Genomic DNA, 17221 nt, shown 5'->3' with positions numbered 1-17221 from the left:
TAATCAAAATTTTTGGACCTTTACCTTTGCGAGGGACCAGGGCAACCGAGCGGGGGTAGGGTGTATACAAAAGTGGTGCATACAAAAGTGACTTTTGCGGCATGGTAGTGCGGCTTAGAAATAAGGTATGGCATATTAAAACTAAGTTACGAAATTTATGAGGGTTTTGACAATTTGTTGGAACACCACCTGGTCACTTTTTTCCTGATTTATTGTAATAGGGTAAAAAGCCCTCGAAAAACAAAAATGTCTTTTACAAAAAGTGGACCTTTTGAATTTTTTTTTTTTTTTTTTTTTTGGGGGGGGGGGGGGTCGTGCAACCCTCCCAACCCCCCCCCCCTTGCATACACCCATGAAATGATGATCTCTCAAATCTATCTTCTTCTCCATTCTTTTCTTTTTCCTTTTGTTTAAGAATTAGATTTTATTCCTTAAGTGCCTAATATTATCATCAAGTTGAGTTTCTTTAATATAATCTACACCAGATAGCCTTGCAGAAAAAAAGTTTTACAAATCAAGTATGCACACACAATTGTTTTCACACCCCCCCCCCCCCCACCCCCTCAAAACGAAAAAAAAAAATTCTCCATGGTCGGGCTCGGCCACTTCACTCCCTCATATGCGCAGGGGTAAGAGGCTTTTTTCTTTTCTTTTCTTTTCTTTTCTTTTTTTAGCTGATGAAACTCGGAAGTTGAACCAGAAATATAAACGCACCCCCTTCCTTGAAAAAAGCCGGTGATGCCCAGGCTGCATACACACAAAAACAGAAATAGATTATACTATACAGGGCTCTATCACTGTAGCATAATGCATAGTACCAGTATGTATTCAGTATCGCATGACCAGAAATCACATGAATTTTTATTTGCGAATATAGCACTCTCAGGACCAGTTGGAGCTTAACGCCCACAGGTGGAGCACTGTAAAAATTCAGTCACACTGCCCGCAAAATGCAATCTATTTTACTTTTAAATATTAAACAGATCCCAGTATATTTCCACCACAATCCAGGGGTTTAGTGGCCGTGCACAGCATGACCTTAACATGACACATATTCTTAACATGGCACTGGTAAAAAATGCATTATCTCATGTTCTTGCTTCTCAATGATACCAATGCCAAGAAATTATTGCCATCAGTTGTAAAAACAGAATCATTATTATCATTATTATTATTATTATTATTACCGGTATTTTATTTCATTTATCATTATTATCATTGCATAACTGCCAATACCTGGCTTTTAAGCAACTTGAAATTCCATTACTGATTCCCTATTCACTCACTACCCCCCTTTACCATATATGAATGCATCATGCACACTAACAAGAGATCTATTATGTGCCAGCATCATCTGCTGAAATTAGCCAGCCACTGTGTCAAATCAATGAATTATTATACACTGGCATCATAGGACATTTAATATACTCTATGTATCCATAACACTCCTGAACTGTGGAATGAGAATGAGCATAGAAATTTGCCCTTTAGGTGGTTGTAATTTGTTTGTTCTAGCCCTTTTTCAAAGGGGAAAATGCCGCATTAATCCCATGCATAGTTCAGAGGCATTACAGATCATACCCGGACAAGTCACTGTATTGAACATGTGTATGCTTACACATGGTACTCCTGTTACTCATACAGGAAGTAGGACTAGTAGTAGCCCCGGAGACCCGCCGCTCTGCGGCGGGGTCCTGGCGGCTACCTCGCAGTTTCGTTCAAGTGAGAATCACGAACAACTCCCTATTGCCACATATACGGCAACTTCACAAATAAACCATAGCTAAATTTCTATCATAAACACAGTGACAATAAAAAATGAAATATACACTACCCCACTGCCTTGTTTCTTCTCACCAATTTATCTGGAAACTGCAAAATTTTCCACATTTTTTAGGAGTAAGCGGCCTGCCCTAGTGGAGAGCTTTGCTGCTATTTTGAACGTGTATATCCATTTGTACGCATCTACGCATGCGTGAACAGTGACATCACCGTTACGGATGCTCAAGGATATGAATAATGCATCATCGCACGGTGCATATAAGGTGAAATGCATATGCATCATTTAGCGAGCGATACAGCTGTCAATGGACCGACTGAATGCATGCTGTGCGCATGTGCAAGTGATTGTGAGTTTTAGTGAGCATCGGTGAGCTGAAGATATTTGCCTTATAAGACAGCATTTTCTGCATCATAAGCAATGAAATGCATCAAACAGTCGCCGATGTGAATCATTTAGGTTTAATCGACCCATGTAAGTATTCCTGGTAGTTTTTGTTGAAAAATTAAGGAAATACAGCGCCGGAACGGCACCCGTTTGGTACAACATTAAAATCTCGATGCCAAAACGGCGCAGCCCCAACACTGTACGTTGTACGTTGGGGCTGCTGGTCGCAGTTAGACTAGTAGTATTTAAAGTACACAGAACCAGTATTCATTATTTTTACATGCACTCAGCAATATCCACAGCAATAATTCCATCATTAACAACCAAAGTTGATTGTATCCAATGATGTCCTAGACAAGATGAAAACTATACAATGTAGTCTTTTTTAGTTCAAAACTGAACCTTGGATTGCCATTTTCATCTAGATGGCTCCAAATGATATGTGCTCCGAAGGCACAACATAGCATAATGGGCAGATCTCAATCATTGAATTTTGTTCTTTAATGTAAAATTCAAACAAAAAATGCACAATTGTGACATGATTACTACTAGTTGTTAAAATGGTCAGCACAGTGATTTCCTCCCATCATTTATTAACCAATTATCAGCATCAATTCGCGAAAACAAAATCTCGCGAAAATGTCTGTGACCTCCTCATTCGCAAAAGTGTCCATATATAATCTGAAAATAACAGCTTAGTATTTCCTACACTTATTACACAGTTGTTGCACATTTCTACAGTGTAAATCAAAGTGCCGAGTTTCAGCACTCTCGTCAGGCCTTGCTATATGGCTATAATGATACTAAAACTCCCACGGATATACTGTATCATGTACTACAGGCTCAGATACTGACACTTGCACTTGCAGCCAGGTACACAGTACAGAAGTCTGCAACAACAAACATGAAAGCAGATCTACTCATATATTACCGTTATCGTGTCTACTACTAAACTACATGAATACTACTGTACTACACGGTATTACTACACGTCACTGGTATTAGGCCATCGCCATGCAATGCACTTCCAATACTACAGACTAGGGATACGGATGCAATCCCCATCTCAACACTAGCTAGCTTATCGCTCGGTACTGCGGTGTTGCAGCGGATAGCGCGAGATTATGCGCCCGGACTGTCGGGGGCGAGTCACGTCAACAAACTCCTGAGTCCGATATCTCAGCGGGTAACGAGCTCTCTATTTTCCCTTATAAAATATACTTATGATAAAAAATCTGCTGAGAAAGAGCATGTAAAGCCTCTTAATAATTGTTGGCATCATCTGCTCACCAGTATTCGGAGCTTGGGTTTTCAGCCTGGTCTCGGAAAACGATGAGCTCTAGGCTGAGCTGTGCAGCATCCTCCATCCAGGATCATTCTTTTCGCTGATCGTCGACAATCATAATCTACACATACGAGGCACCTACAAGCTACAGAGATCGAGAGCCATCAGTCTACTGCAGTCAGTCGGCTCTTGATCTTGTGTGTACGTGTGTATGCCGTACGGGCTGCATCGTGCGTGAACGACTTTTGTGCTGATCTAATCAGACACACACACTCATGTACACACACGTTGCTTACCACAAACCACAGCGATTGAATCTGTACGCGTGACGCGCGTGAGCACAGGCTTCTTTTCCTGTTTTGTTTTAAAGATTATATTTCATTTCCTTCCTCTTGGCTTACAAGCACAATACACAATATGATTAATAGCAAAGAATAATAAATGAAAACAAATAGAAAGAGATCATCATACAGAAAAATTCAAATTTATATGATTTTACATTTTTTCGAGAAAAACATATGATCAAAATAATAGTAAATGACATGAAATCATATTGCCTCTAACCAATCACACAGCCAGAGAGGTGTAACTCTATTCTTTTTTTTTTCTTTCTTTCTTTTTTTTTTTTTTTTTTTTTTTGGGGGGGGGGCTTGGGCTTTAGATAACATTTTGCTTCCGAGGTCATTACAAGACCTAGGAAGAGATTATTGACTCAAGCACTGGCGTATAAGCTCCCCCCCCCCCCCCCCCCAAGATTTGGACCGGGGATTTGCGAGGCGGAAAAAAAAATGCGTGTATACTGTATGCATACACACCAAGCTGGTCTCCTTTTCAACCTTTCATCAAATAAGATCATAAATTTTTGAATATTCACTCGAAGTGTGCACCAGATCGTTGAATTTCAATTCAAAATATGCAAAATCTCTCGTGCTTGGGAGGGGGTATCCCCCATCTCAAACCCTCCCCCTCTGCAAGCCTCTTTCCCTGGCCTTAGTACACTTTTTAGATTTAAAAAAAAAAATTATGAATAAATCTGAGTGCACAAGACTTAATTATCACTTATATTCCGAGAACTCAAAGTTCCCCGATGTACAAGGGGAATTTCCCCTTCTAATCGACACTTTCCTCCCTCAGTCCCCCCCCCCCCCCATCAGTTTTTATTTTATGATTTCCCATGTATTCCATCAAATATGCGTATACGAGATATCTCAATTTAAACCTTAAAAAGGCAAAAGCTCCATCGGAAGGGAAGGGTGGAGATAACACTCGCCCACGCCTTCTCCCTGCTTGCCCGCCACCCCCCCCCCCCCCCCCCCCCAACGCATAGAAGTAGACTGTGGCTACACTTTGAACATAAACAGTTTCCAAATATGACACAAAATGTGTGCACCAAAACGTTTAACTGCAATCGGAAAATTATACAGAATCTCCTTCCACAGACTTGCTAAACTTCTCTTCTGATTGAAAAATTTCCAGATATTCCAACAAAAGTGTGCGCCAGATTGTTGAATTTCAGTTCTAAAAGCTTAAAACTGAAAAAAAAGGCTCCCTTGAATATGGGAGAGGTATCTTACCACCCTTCCATTGCTTGTTACCCACTTTAGACTTAGTACATTTTTGGGAATGACAATTTCCGAATTTTCCCCAAAAAGTGTGCTCCAGATCGCTGTATTTCAATTCTCAAAACGCAAAAGCTCCGCTGAGCGGGAGGGGGAATCCCCCTTCCACTAAGCTCTTCATCACTAGACTTTGTACATACACACAGATGATGCACATTCGGAATAAGAGCTAAATTCCGTGATTTTAACTTAAATTTAAGGTCTGAAAATACAAAATCACCGTCGTGTGATGGGAGGGGAAATGCCCCTATATCTGCACCCTCGTGTGCATGCTTTTTCTGTTTGATTGCTGAACAGAGCAGCGTTCATGATATTCAGTGTAAGAATTAATACAAGACGTTTATTTAAATAATACCATTTTGTAGCCATAATGTTCAATAACAATCGACATGAAAATATATTGCTACCTTAAACAAGTGGGACTGTTTCAAGTCGAATAAAACACGCAAAAACATGCATCAAATTGCACCATTTGCAACATCAAAATGCAAAAAGTTCTCACCGTGGGAGGGGGTACACCCCCCTCCCACACCCTCCCCTTCCCCCTCGCTCGCTCCGCTCGCTCGGGCTCAGTCGCGTTCGTAATATTTAGAGTAAGAATTAATACAAAAAGTTATTATATTATAGGCAAATTGTGCAATAATAATCTACACTAGACTATACTGCAAACTTAAACAAGTGGGACTGTTTCAACTCGTTAAAACACGCAAAAACATGCATCAAATTGCACCATTTCCAACATCAAAATGCAAAAAGATCTCACCGTGGGAGGGGGACACCCCCCCTCCAACGCCCTCCCTTCCCCCTCGCTCACTCCGCTCACTCGGGTTCAATTGCGTTCATGATATTCAGTGAAAAGAATTGATACAAGAAGTGTATTTGAATCATACCATTTTATAGGAAAGTTGTTCAATAATAATCTACATCAAAATATATACTGCTACCTTAAACAAGTGGGACTGTTTCACGTCGATAAAGCGCGCAAAAACATGCATCAAATTGCACCATTTACAACATCAAAATGCAAAAAGTTCTCACCGTGGGAGGGGGACACCCCCACCCACACCCTCCCCCGTTCGTTCCGCTCGCTCGGGTTCAGTCCCGTTCATGATATTCAGTGTGGGAATGAATACAAGACATTTATTTAAATGCCTACCATATTTTATAGCCAAATTGTTCAATGATAATCGACATGAAAATACATAGCTACCTTAAACAAGTGGGACTGTTTCATTTTGATAAAACGCGCAGAAACATGCATCAAATCGCACCATTTACAACATCAAAATGCAAAAAGTTCTTACCATGGGAGGGGGTACACCCCTCCCACACCGGAGTCCCCCCCCCCCCCCCCCCAAAGATCAAATCCTGGCTACGCCGTTGAACTCAAGACAGTTCATACTTATCACTCAGTGATGCATAGAAAATTAACTGATAACATGCCTAATGATAATAAACCGTATTTGCATAACACAATATCACAAATAAAAATTGATTGATATCTCAAATGTATATAATAACATATTTTGTTTTTGATTTGATTTGATTTATTTCTGCATTCTATCAGATACAAATTGAATACAAATTTCAAAAGTACAAAGACAAAGGACAGCAAGTGCAGTGAAATAAATCGATGACAGTACACAATAGATACACATAGGCCCTAAGTGATTGCATTGAGCAGTATACATACACAAAAACATAAAATAAAATATACAGTATTTTTCAGTAAATGACAGAGATAATTGAATGCAGGAGACCACCATCATAAGCGATTAAGCTTGAAAATGGATGGGGGCCTCATTAAAGGACTATCCAACGACACAACTCTCTTGGAGGAAAGTGCATGATCAGGTGCGGGTGCAGTGCAGTTGCAGGTGTGAGTGCAAGATGCAGTTGAAGGAAGAAAATAGAGATTGAAAAAAATAACAATCATTCACCATAAATATTTGTTATCTTAATGAGTGGGGAGTATACAGTTGTATCAAATACCGTTTTAGTGAAGCGTTCAAAGAATGAATACTTGAGCAAGACTTTATATTGTCCGGGAGATTATTCCAAATGTCGAGACCCGAATGTCTGATAGATTTATGTGTTACTAATAATTTTGAATTCAAAAGATGGAAATTTCTACATTTACGAGTAGGGTACGAATGGACAGAAGTATTAAACCTAAACATGGTATTAAACGATGATGGAAGTTGATCATGAATATATTTAAACATACTAATTACTGCTACTTGAATAATATTCAAATCAAAAACCTTCAATGTTTTAAGTTCATGAAATAAAGGATTAGCATGAGCCAGGAAATGCGATCCAGTACAAATACGTATAGCTTTCTTTTGTAATTTGAAAATAAAATTTATTTTGGTAGAACCGCAAGTTCCCCATACGATATTACAATAACTTATATGGGAGAATTAAGGAATTATACAATAGAAATAAAGTTGAACGAGGGAGAAAAAACTTCAGCTTGGAAATGATCCCTATATTTTTAGAAATACACGTTGTAACATGATGCAAATGCTCATTCCAAGTCAAAGTTTCGTCTGTATATACTCCCAGAAATTTTGAATTCGTTTTCTTTTCTAATGGGATATCATCAGTGTTAATATGTATTAGCGTGTCTGCATTATGAGAATGAAGTCAAATGGAATAGCTTATGATCAAAATTATAAAAGGTATAGCGTATACCTTGGTACAAAATTATACAGCAACGCGCCATCGTATATACACCCAGAGAGGTGTAGGACCTACAGCCCTATACGCCTCCCTCACTTCATCTCACATTCATAACCTGCATTCATCCTGTTTTAGTCTATAATATGTCTGTTCATGAGAGGAAAAAAATAGAAATGCATCGATTTGTTCCTATTTTTGAAAATGTATGCATCCCCAGTTTTCCCTTATTGTTGACTAGTCATATTCTTCGTCGCTGCATACTAATTATCTTTCATGATTATGTATTCTTGTGGGCGTCAAAAGAGGGCGTTTTCAGTTTTTTTGAGCAGTGAACTTTTCTCTTCATAATCGATTCGTTTCTATTAAGTTTTGTGGTATACAAAATCCCTCACTTTAATTCATAGGGTCCCAGCCCCGTTTAGATCATCGTTGAGCTGCATTGTGATGATTATTGTATACAATGAAAATGCTTTGATTAGATGTTCGCGAGTCTATTAAGACTGGAATTCCCATAATTAATCGGTATGGATCAATATGAAGGAAAATTACGCAATACTAAAAGGAGACGTAACGATTATTTCTTTTTAAAAGCAAAGATAACATAGAGGGATGAAGGTTGAGGTGTGAATTTTCTTCAATATTTGTCTCCCTCTACAAACTAAATTTGTAACATTGCAACTGCTGATATGGTTTAACATTAAGTACTATAGATCAGCAGTTGCGATCTTACACATTTCCCTTGTAGAGGGAGACGAAGCAATTAGAAAAATAATAATTAATTCACACTTCAACCTTCACCCCTCTGCATGATATTCTCTTGCTTTCATTAATGTCTTGTCCGCTTTGGACTAATTAATTACAGTAACATAACGATGCCGGAATTTCGGAGCTTGTAGGGTACTTGTTCCATGTTCATCGTGTCACTGCCGGCAACCATGGACAGGCTGGTGGTAGTGTCGCTGCCCGGAAAGCAGTAGATGACAGGTTAGAGTACCGCAGTTCCTTTTTCGGACATGTTTGTTAAATTATCGATCAGCAGTTGCGATCATTTGTAGAGGCAGACAAAATTTTCTTTAGTGTTTGTTTGTTGTTTATTTTTTTTTGTCTAATGACAACAATAAAAGATCAGTGAAAGAAAATGGAATCAAATTGAAGAGACATAGAGGAACTTTGTACTCACGAGTTTCAGTGTGTCAGTTTCAGCAAAAACAGACGTAAAGGTCCTGTTTATCTTTGGGAGCAGTGACTTTAAAAAATGTTAAAGATATCACTTTTGATGCATAATCATGTGCAGGTCACTTCTATCACAAAACATCCTACCATATGAAATTTTGCAATAAAGCTTAAAATATAAGAAGATATCGCTATTTTTCTCATTAAACCATAACTGTAGACGGTTAAATCTGCAGATGGAAACATTTTATAGTTGACAGTACTTAACATCGATTATACTGGTTCAATTTTTTTACATTGGTTGTTTCTATAGCTAACTCACATTTCAGAAGTATTTTGAAGCACTAATGCTGGGTTTTTGTTTCATCTGCAAATAGTAAATTATGCCTTTAACGGAACGTCTTTCAGTATGAGTGGTTATAATAAATCAGATATCGTATAATAGAATATAATATCATGAATATGGTGGACCAATGATATTTAGAACGTATTGGAGACAGGGAAAGTAATATTGATATGAATGACATTGAAGTGCGAATCAAATTAGATGTATAGACGTCAAAGCTACATGAACAAAACCGACAATATGAATAGCTGTCACAAGGACGCAGAATTGAATAATTTCTGGGTATTGACATTTAAAACGAAACACTCCAGTCTTGTTAAAGTTGAATAGGAAAAGATGCACAAGTTGAGTAGCATTGGTTTCATTTTACAATTTCAATTTTGACTTATTATTGTAACTTTTTAAATAATACAATATAAAAAACGAAAATACAACAATGATAACATAGTGATTATACATGATTACCAAAATTACATAAAAGAATGATTTTTAAGGTACAAAGGGACGAGATAAAGTAGATTACTGCGGTTTTTTCTTTCGTCATAAAAAAAGTTATCACAGCTTGAAATTATTGATGCAGATCATAATAAACAATGATGACTTATAAGACGACAGGCTTTTCCTCATAACACAGCTTAAGAAACACTCCATCTTCTCTATACGATTTGCAAGCAAAAGTGCAAAAAAGGGGGAAAGTGCAAATACAAAAACAATTTCAGAATGAAAAGGCTATGAAATATAGACAAAGAGATGATGTCATAATATTCACAAGTCTCCAACTGGGTTACGCTTCCTATGATTTTTGCTACAATTATCTTTAATTATTCAGCAATAAACTCATTCTTTACACACAGTAATCATTGCCTTATGAATCGTCCCAATTCTATTGGACAATTTATATGTGCAAAGAGCATTTCTTTTATCTTCCTCCACATCATGCATGAGGGGAAGTAGAAAAGATTTGTCTTAAAACCAATGGGAGACGCGTGAAGCTATTATATTATCTCATCTACATTGCATTAATTTTGTGCCCGTGGCCGACGACATCACTTTTTGGGGGAAAACGTGTGAAACTTTAAATCCAATATATAGTATATGTCTTGGTCCACGCTAACGAAACTTTCATTCAAATTCATGAGATTTTAAAGTCTAGTTGTTGTTGGTTTTTTTTATTGCAACTGATTAACAAATTGCCCTGCATCTACGTCGATGCAGGGCAATTTGTTAATCAGTTGCAATAAGAATCTTTCATTGTTGATTTGATTTGATTAACCCCAGTGAAAGTGTGATGTGAACATGGCAAAAGACGTTTTACTTGAAAAGTAGACCTTTCGTCCTCTACGCCTGTTTTCTCTCTATTTTTTTTTTTCGCTGATATATTGCCATCATGCATGCTTTAACTTCTTGACTCCACATTTGATTATATTCACCCCTTTAGGGTCGCGAGACCGACATTGCATGTAAATACACTCAGTGCCGGTCTCGTGGGCCTGTTTTGTCAAGAGTTGAGCTCATGGGCTTTATTTACCTAGTTTTGAAGGTGTTATACCCCCACCTCATGGGATGATCCCTGCTTTGGTCCCAGTTTTGAATACCTATGACATATTCTCCCTCCCCCCCCCCCAAAAAAAAAAAAAAGAAAAGAGAAGAAAAGAACTAATCTCTTGAAAGCGCAGTAATCTTGAAGAGGATATTACTATCCGAAAGAAGAAAAATCAATATGGTACTATAACCCAAGACCCCCCTCGTAAAGTTTAACTCTCTACAATCAATATGGTTCTATCTCTGTGTGCATGCTGCGCGTGGAATTCTTGTTTATTGGAGTAACGGATAAATACTTTTATATGAATACTCTTGATATTTCTAAGGTGTGGTTTGTTTCTTAAACTTCGTCTACACCCAACATTGGTATATCATAGCGAAGAACTCTTTTCAGCAAAAGCCAAGATCCAAGACCGATTTAAGAGGATGAAGTGTAAGTTAGAAGTCTGTGATGCTCTCCGTCTATGGTATCTGATGATTACTCTTCACCTAGTGTTCGCTCTTGTTCCAGGCGTGGATGCAGCTGTCGAGCAATACAGACGACAGGTCACATTGGAGGTGAGGGTACTTTGGTTTGATTTGATTTGATTGATTTGGTTTGATTTTCGATTTCTTCTCCAAAGTATTATAAAACTGAAATACGCATATAGATAAATCATTAAAGATAATACGAGAGGAATCAATCTATAATTGTGTTTATTCACATAGTTAATAACATCACAAAACTTCACAATTGACTTGTGTCGGCGTATATACTTGGTTCTCGTCCTAACTCTACAGGTAACCATGCATGTGTAATATCTAAATTCAGTATCGTATTTTTAAAGACCATAATATCTCGTTGGGCTATTGTATACAGCGTTCTGAATTCTAAATGGAATAAATTCACTATCATTCTGATATGTGTAATATACTCCAAACGCATTAAAATCTATAAGTTTCTGATCCTGTTTGTTGTAATAATTCCTCCACAATATGCCCTTGGTCAATGTGTGCCTCTCGAACGTCTAATTGTCTTTAACATCAATAGCGCTCACTGAAGGGGCAAGCAATTTCAATTCATTTACACTTTCTTTTCTTCCAACATAAGGTCGCACATAATACAAAGTATACCCTATTTTTGAAAAATTATACTGTTTAACCATTTTTAAGAAGTACATGTCATAGAGTATGTTACAAAATGATGTATGAATGATTATGATGATTATAATGATGAGAGGAACAATGCCTTCTGTGCAATAGTGGAAAAAAAGATAATAATGGAGAAGAGTTATTTACTGAAATCTATACCTCTGTAAGACGTGGATCACTCGAAAAGCAATAGATGTCATGCCAACGATTATCCAAAATGTATCTATGAACAGTTAGTACATGCAGGTACGCCAGTAATGACTGATAAAGGGTAATATAAAAGCATAATATTATTAAGAGCTGTTAGACAATACTTTTTTGGTTTTAATAACCGAGGAAATACGTTATACCTAAAATGAGATACCAACGTTACTGCACAGACGCTATTCATTGAGGAATGTGCACCATTAAAATATATCGACAAAAATAATACTTACACAGATTATAAGAACACACAGTTAGTCACACTTACCCCCCCCCCAAAAAAAAAAAACCCAACAACAACAGCAACAAACAAACAAACAAACAAACAAACAAAAAACATTTATGAACACAAGACGCAATATTGTAGCAAGAAGAAAGAACATTTTTGTATCACAACACAACGAAGAACAAGGTGAAAAAAAGTCAGAAGCAAAGAAGAAAGAAATTGTGGCTTGTGAACATCCCACACCGTTGTCATGGAGATACAACATAGTGTTGTCAAACACAGACCACTGAACAATTTGACCAGTTGGTTGCACACACTCAGGCCAGAACTTCCAAAAAAGCTCGTGCCCCAATTTGACCTGCCTCCGCTCAGGTCAACGAAACAATCCCAAACGATCTTTCCAAGCTCAGAAAGGCGATCATAAACAGTGCTCCCGTGAACGGCGTTTTGAATCAACGTTTCAAAACACTGATTCTGAACATAAACACACCCTATATCACTACCAACACTATTCGCGATGCTTTGACAGTGAAAACGCCGTCCTAACACCGTGATTTAGTCGTCCTATGGTTGTGCTTTCGTCGTGAAAAAGTCGTGGTTTTATTGTGATATCGCTGTGAAATCGATGAGGTAGATAATGAGGTAGCCCCTTTGTCATGTTAATAGATCTTTGTTCGCCCTCTTTAGAAAATGTAACAATCGGAACAAAAGCACAGTTCTGGCGAGGGTGTCTTGATGGGACTCTCGAAAGCTTTTGTTATAGCGCAGCAAGCCGTCCGCAAATTTCTATAGTCGCGTGGATTAGATTACTACCATGGCTTACCGTTAGATTACTACATTGTTTGAATTCCCTCAGTTCATCGCGCTTTGCCGCCCAGGCACACGATAATCGCTTCGACTGCGAAGTGCACACAGTGAGGACGGGAAAAAAAAGATACAAACTTTAGCGAAAGTGCATGATCAGACTCTAGGTATATTCTGAAAACATGCATCTAATCGATCGCTTATTTTCCGTCGCAAATTACATGGTAAAATGTGCAACAAAATCATTTGTATTTTACGTAAAAACGTTTTATAAGACCTCCGTGAACGCAATGTCAACGTAAAGCGTGAACTCAGTAAAATCGGAGAAACAGTAAACACCCTGCCTCACTCAAAACATCTGTATACTCTCCCTTAATCTGCATCGATTTCCACTCCAAATTTCACTTCGATGGAGTTTGTAATCCGTTCCTGTCGCCGTAACGAAAATGTCTAGAACATCAATGGTACTGAAAATGACTTTCCGAATATTCCGATGTATCAAAGGCAGGGCTCGACACTAACGGTGGCCCGGTGGTCCAAAATTTCAGAAATGAAGATTTTGATGGCCCGATCGGGCCACCAAAAAAGGTCGGATGTTTGCCTTTACTTTTGGAAATGAACAGCGGTAACAATCGGCTCCGTAAGATGCTAAAATTAATGTCAGATGTTTGCTTTATTTTTGGCAATGAATAACGGTAATATTCGACTCCGTATGATACAATAATGAATGTCGGATCTTTGCTCATACATTGTACTTTTGGAAATGAATAACGGTAAGATTCAGCTCCGTACGGTGCTGAAATTAACGTCAGATACTAGTTTTTGATTTTGCGTTCGGAAATGAATAAAGATAACATTCGGCTCCGGAAGATGCTGAAATAAAATAATGTCGAATATTTGCTTTGACTTTCGGAAATAAATAACAATAATTTTCAACTCCGTACGATGACAAAATAAATGCCGAATATTTGCTTTTACGTTCGAAAGTCAATAACAATAACATTCAGCTCCGGAAGATGCTGAAATAAATGTCAGATGTTTGCTTTCAATTTTGGCAATGAATAACGGTAATATTCGACTCCGTATGATACAAAAATGAATGTCGGATCTTTGCTCATACTTTTGAAAATGAATAACGGTAAGATTCAGCTCCGTACGGTGCTGAAATTAATGTCAGATACTAGTATTTGATTTTGCGTTCGGAAATGAATAAGGATAACATTCGGCTCCGGAAGATGCTGAAATAAAATAATGTCGAATGGTTGCTTTGACTTTCGGTAAGGAATAATGATAACTTTCAACTCCGTACGATGTTAAATAACTGCCGGTAATAATATTTGCCTTTACGTTCGAAAGTAAATAACAATAACATTCAGCTCCTGATGATGCTAAATGTCGAATGATTACTTTCACGTTCGGAGATGAAAAACAATAATATTCAACTCCGTACGATGATTAAAATGTCGGATGCTTGCGTTTACTTTCGAAAGTAGATAGCAATAACATTCGGCTCCGGAAGATGTTAAAATAAAAATAATGTCATGATGATTGCTTTTACGTTGGAAAGTGAATAGCAGTAATATTCTGCTCCGTACGAAGCTAAGATAACTTTCGGATGTTTGCTTTTAAATTTCGAAATGAATAACAGTAACATTTAGATGCATTCGATGGTAAAATTAACGTTTCATGTTTAATTGCTTTGACGTACGGAATGAATAACAATATAGTATTCAACTCCGTACGATGATAAAATATATGCCGGATGTTTGCTTTTCCGTTCGAAATTAAATAGCAATAACATTCAGCTCCGGAAGATGCTAAAAGAAATGTCGAATGATCCCTTTGACGTTTGGAAATGAATAACAATAATATTCAACTCCGTACGATGATTAAATAGATTACAGCTCGTTATTCCGAAGGTTCGTTGAAGGCTCTTCGGTACGAAGATTCGTTATTCCCAAGGTTCCCGGCGTTGTTCCGAATTTCATTTTCTGATTAACTATTCTTCGGAATAACGAACCTTCTGAATAACGCCACAATCAATGTCCAGATTAAAGAACCCGTTTTCATTTTCGGATTAACGAACCTCTAGGTATCATCCTAGGGAGACTTTGTGTGTTTTGGATTAACGAACCTTCGGAATAGCAAACCATCGGAATAACGAACAGCACCCATAAACTAAATGTCTGATGTTTGCTTTTATGTTCGAAAGTAAATTGCAATAACATTCATAATAATCTATAAGCCTATTTGCTGAATCTTAGAACTCAGAATAACAGTAAGATGATTGAATGTTCTATTCATTTATTTTCGACATGACGCACTTCAGTAATATTTGATACTTGTTTTTCTTTGTAGTAGGACCGATGTAGTTTTTCTTAAGTTTTTCTTGATTTTTTTTTCGGGCCACCAGAAAGTTAGTGTGGAGCCCTGATCAAGGTCATTGGCATGTTAGCCCGATCGGACGCCGTGTTTTTACCAAAGAGTATAGAAGCGCACGAATGTGATTTTTACTACGACTGGGCTGTGTATAGTTATGCCACTTGATAAATGTTGATGTACAGCGAGAGTTATCAACATTTAAATTATGTAGGAAGCGTGATCGTTCGTATTTTGTCATGAGGGCATTTAAAATTCAGATAAACATCTCATTTCTCCCATGCCGTGTGGCGGAATCCGTTCACAAGTCACCGCGGGGCAGCAAGATTTCTTGGGTTTAGCATGCTGTTCGCGCCAATATTTGTGTCTTGTGTCTTTCTTACGTGCGAAAAAGTTTGCTAGCGGATTACAAATCTCCCGAGTTTTGTAACCTGCTAATTTGTATGCGTGTATAAGAAGACATTGTAGTAGGCTTCCTACCAACCTCTTCAGAATATTAAACATCGTTAGAAAATATTTCAAATATTCCACCAAGTGTCTATACCAGATTGTTGTATTTCATTTCTAAAAATGCAAAAGCTCCCCCGTGTGAGAGGGGGACACCCCCTTCTCCACACATTACTAGTATAGACTTCTCTTCACTCACATAAAGTTGGTTACAGTGAAAGACGCACACGTCCATCAGAAGATGGTTGTAGCCATTCTCATTGTTCCCCGATCGATCAGTACACATTTTCTCTTTCTTGTTTTTTTTTTTTGTTGAAAAAGAATAAAAATATTGTAACAAAGTGTGAATTAGATCGTTGAAATTCAGATCTCGATACAAACTTTCCTCGCACCTTTAATCATCATCTATAAAGTTCTTACACAGTGACAGACGCGCACGGGACTCACGAGGTGACAGAAAAATCACGATTTTATAGCCATGCCCACTGTCCCAGAGTATTAAATTTCTTACATTTTCTTTTAAAAAAAAATGTGTACATGATGAATTCCATAAAAATGGTGTTGAATATCATATCTAAAAATACAAATGCACCCGTGATGGTCTGTCACAAGCTCTGTGCTCTCTATTATGCTCCAGCTCTCCCTCGATTACGTGCTCTTCCCCTCCCGCACACGTAAATATGGATATAGTGCCTATACCTGTTACATGTATCTTTGGACACTGTTCCATACGAGGGTATGATTAACCTCCCCCCTCCCCCCCCCCCAAAAAAAAATGCAATCGTTACATGGAGTTTCCGCCAGATGTTGCTTTATACGCTATATGAATAAAAAACCGCGTAGATAAGTAACAATTACCATAGGTACTCTCTTAAATTAAGCTCTTACCATAGAGGTCACATCAGTCGGGTCACTGATAAAAAGAACTGTTCATAGATAATCATATAGGGGCCAACCCCGATTTGTAAAGCCTGATGTTCTTTTTTTTCTATTTTGTTTGCATTTAATTTTACAAACGTATACAAACTGTTTCTTGACATAAAAGCCAAGGTGCTCCCTGCCCCATCGTAGGTTGTTTAACAATGACCCGGATATTCATTAACTCCTTGCGGCTGGAAGCTTTTGTGCTTGATGATGATATCAAAAGGTGGAACGGCATTGAGTCGCTGAGCTGCGCATGCATGACCAACGATGACCGAGCTGTGCCGATATA

The 17221-nt window shown here is 37.9% G+C and overlaps 1 protein-coding gene across 1 annotated transcript in view; it reads right to left on the bottom strand.

The window, feature by feature from the left end:
* The window catches only part of LOC139742538 (protein-tyrosine sulfotransferase 1-like), a 148490-nt gene extending 144857 nt beyond the window's left edge, over nucleotides 1-3633 (bottom strand). The window contains exon 1 of the mRNA XM_071653074.1: nucleotides 3458-3633. The gene's annotated coding sequence lies outside the window, so the exon portion shown is untranslated. The remainder of the gene's footprint in view (nucleotides 1-3457) is intronic.
* Between the last annotated feature and the right edge of the window lie 13588 nt (nucleotides 3634-17221).

This window comes from Diadema antillarum, unplaced genomic scaffold (assembly GCF_040938485.1).
Source record: "Diadema antillarum isolate AM-2024a unplaced genomic scaffold, OU_Dant_1.0 scf00000032, whole genome shotgun sequence".
NCBI classification, from domain to species: Eukaryota; Metazoa; Echinodermata; class Echinoidea; order Diadematoida; family Diadematidae; genus Diadema; species Diadema antillarum.
The sequence above is the reverse complement of the archived record's forward strand: the minus strand, read 5'-3'. Positions and strand labels throughout refer to the sequence as shown.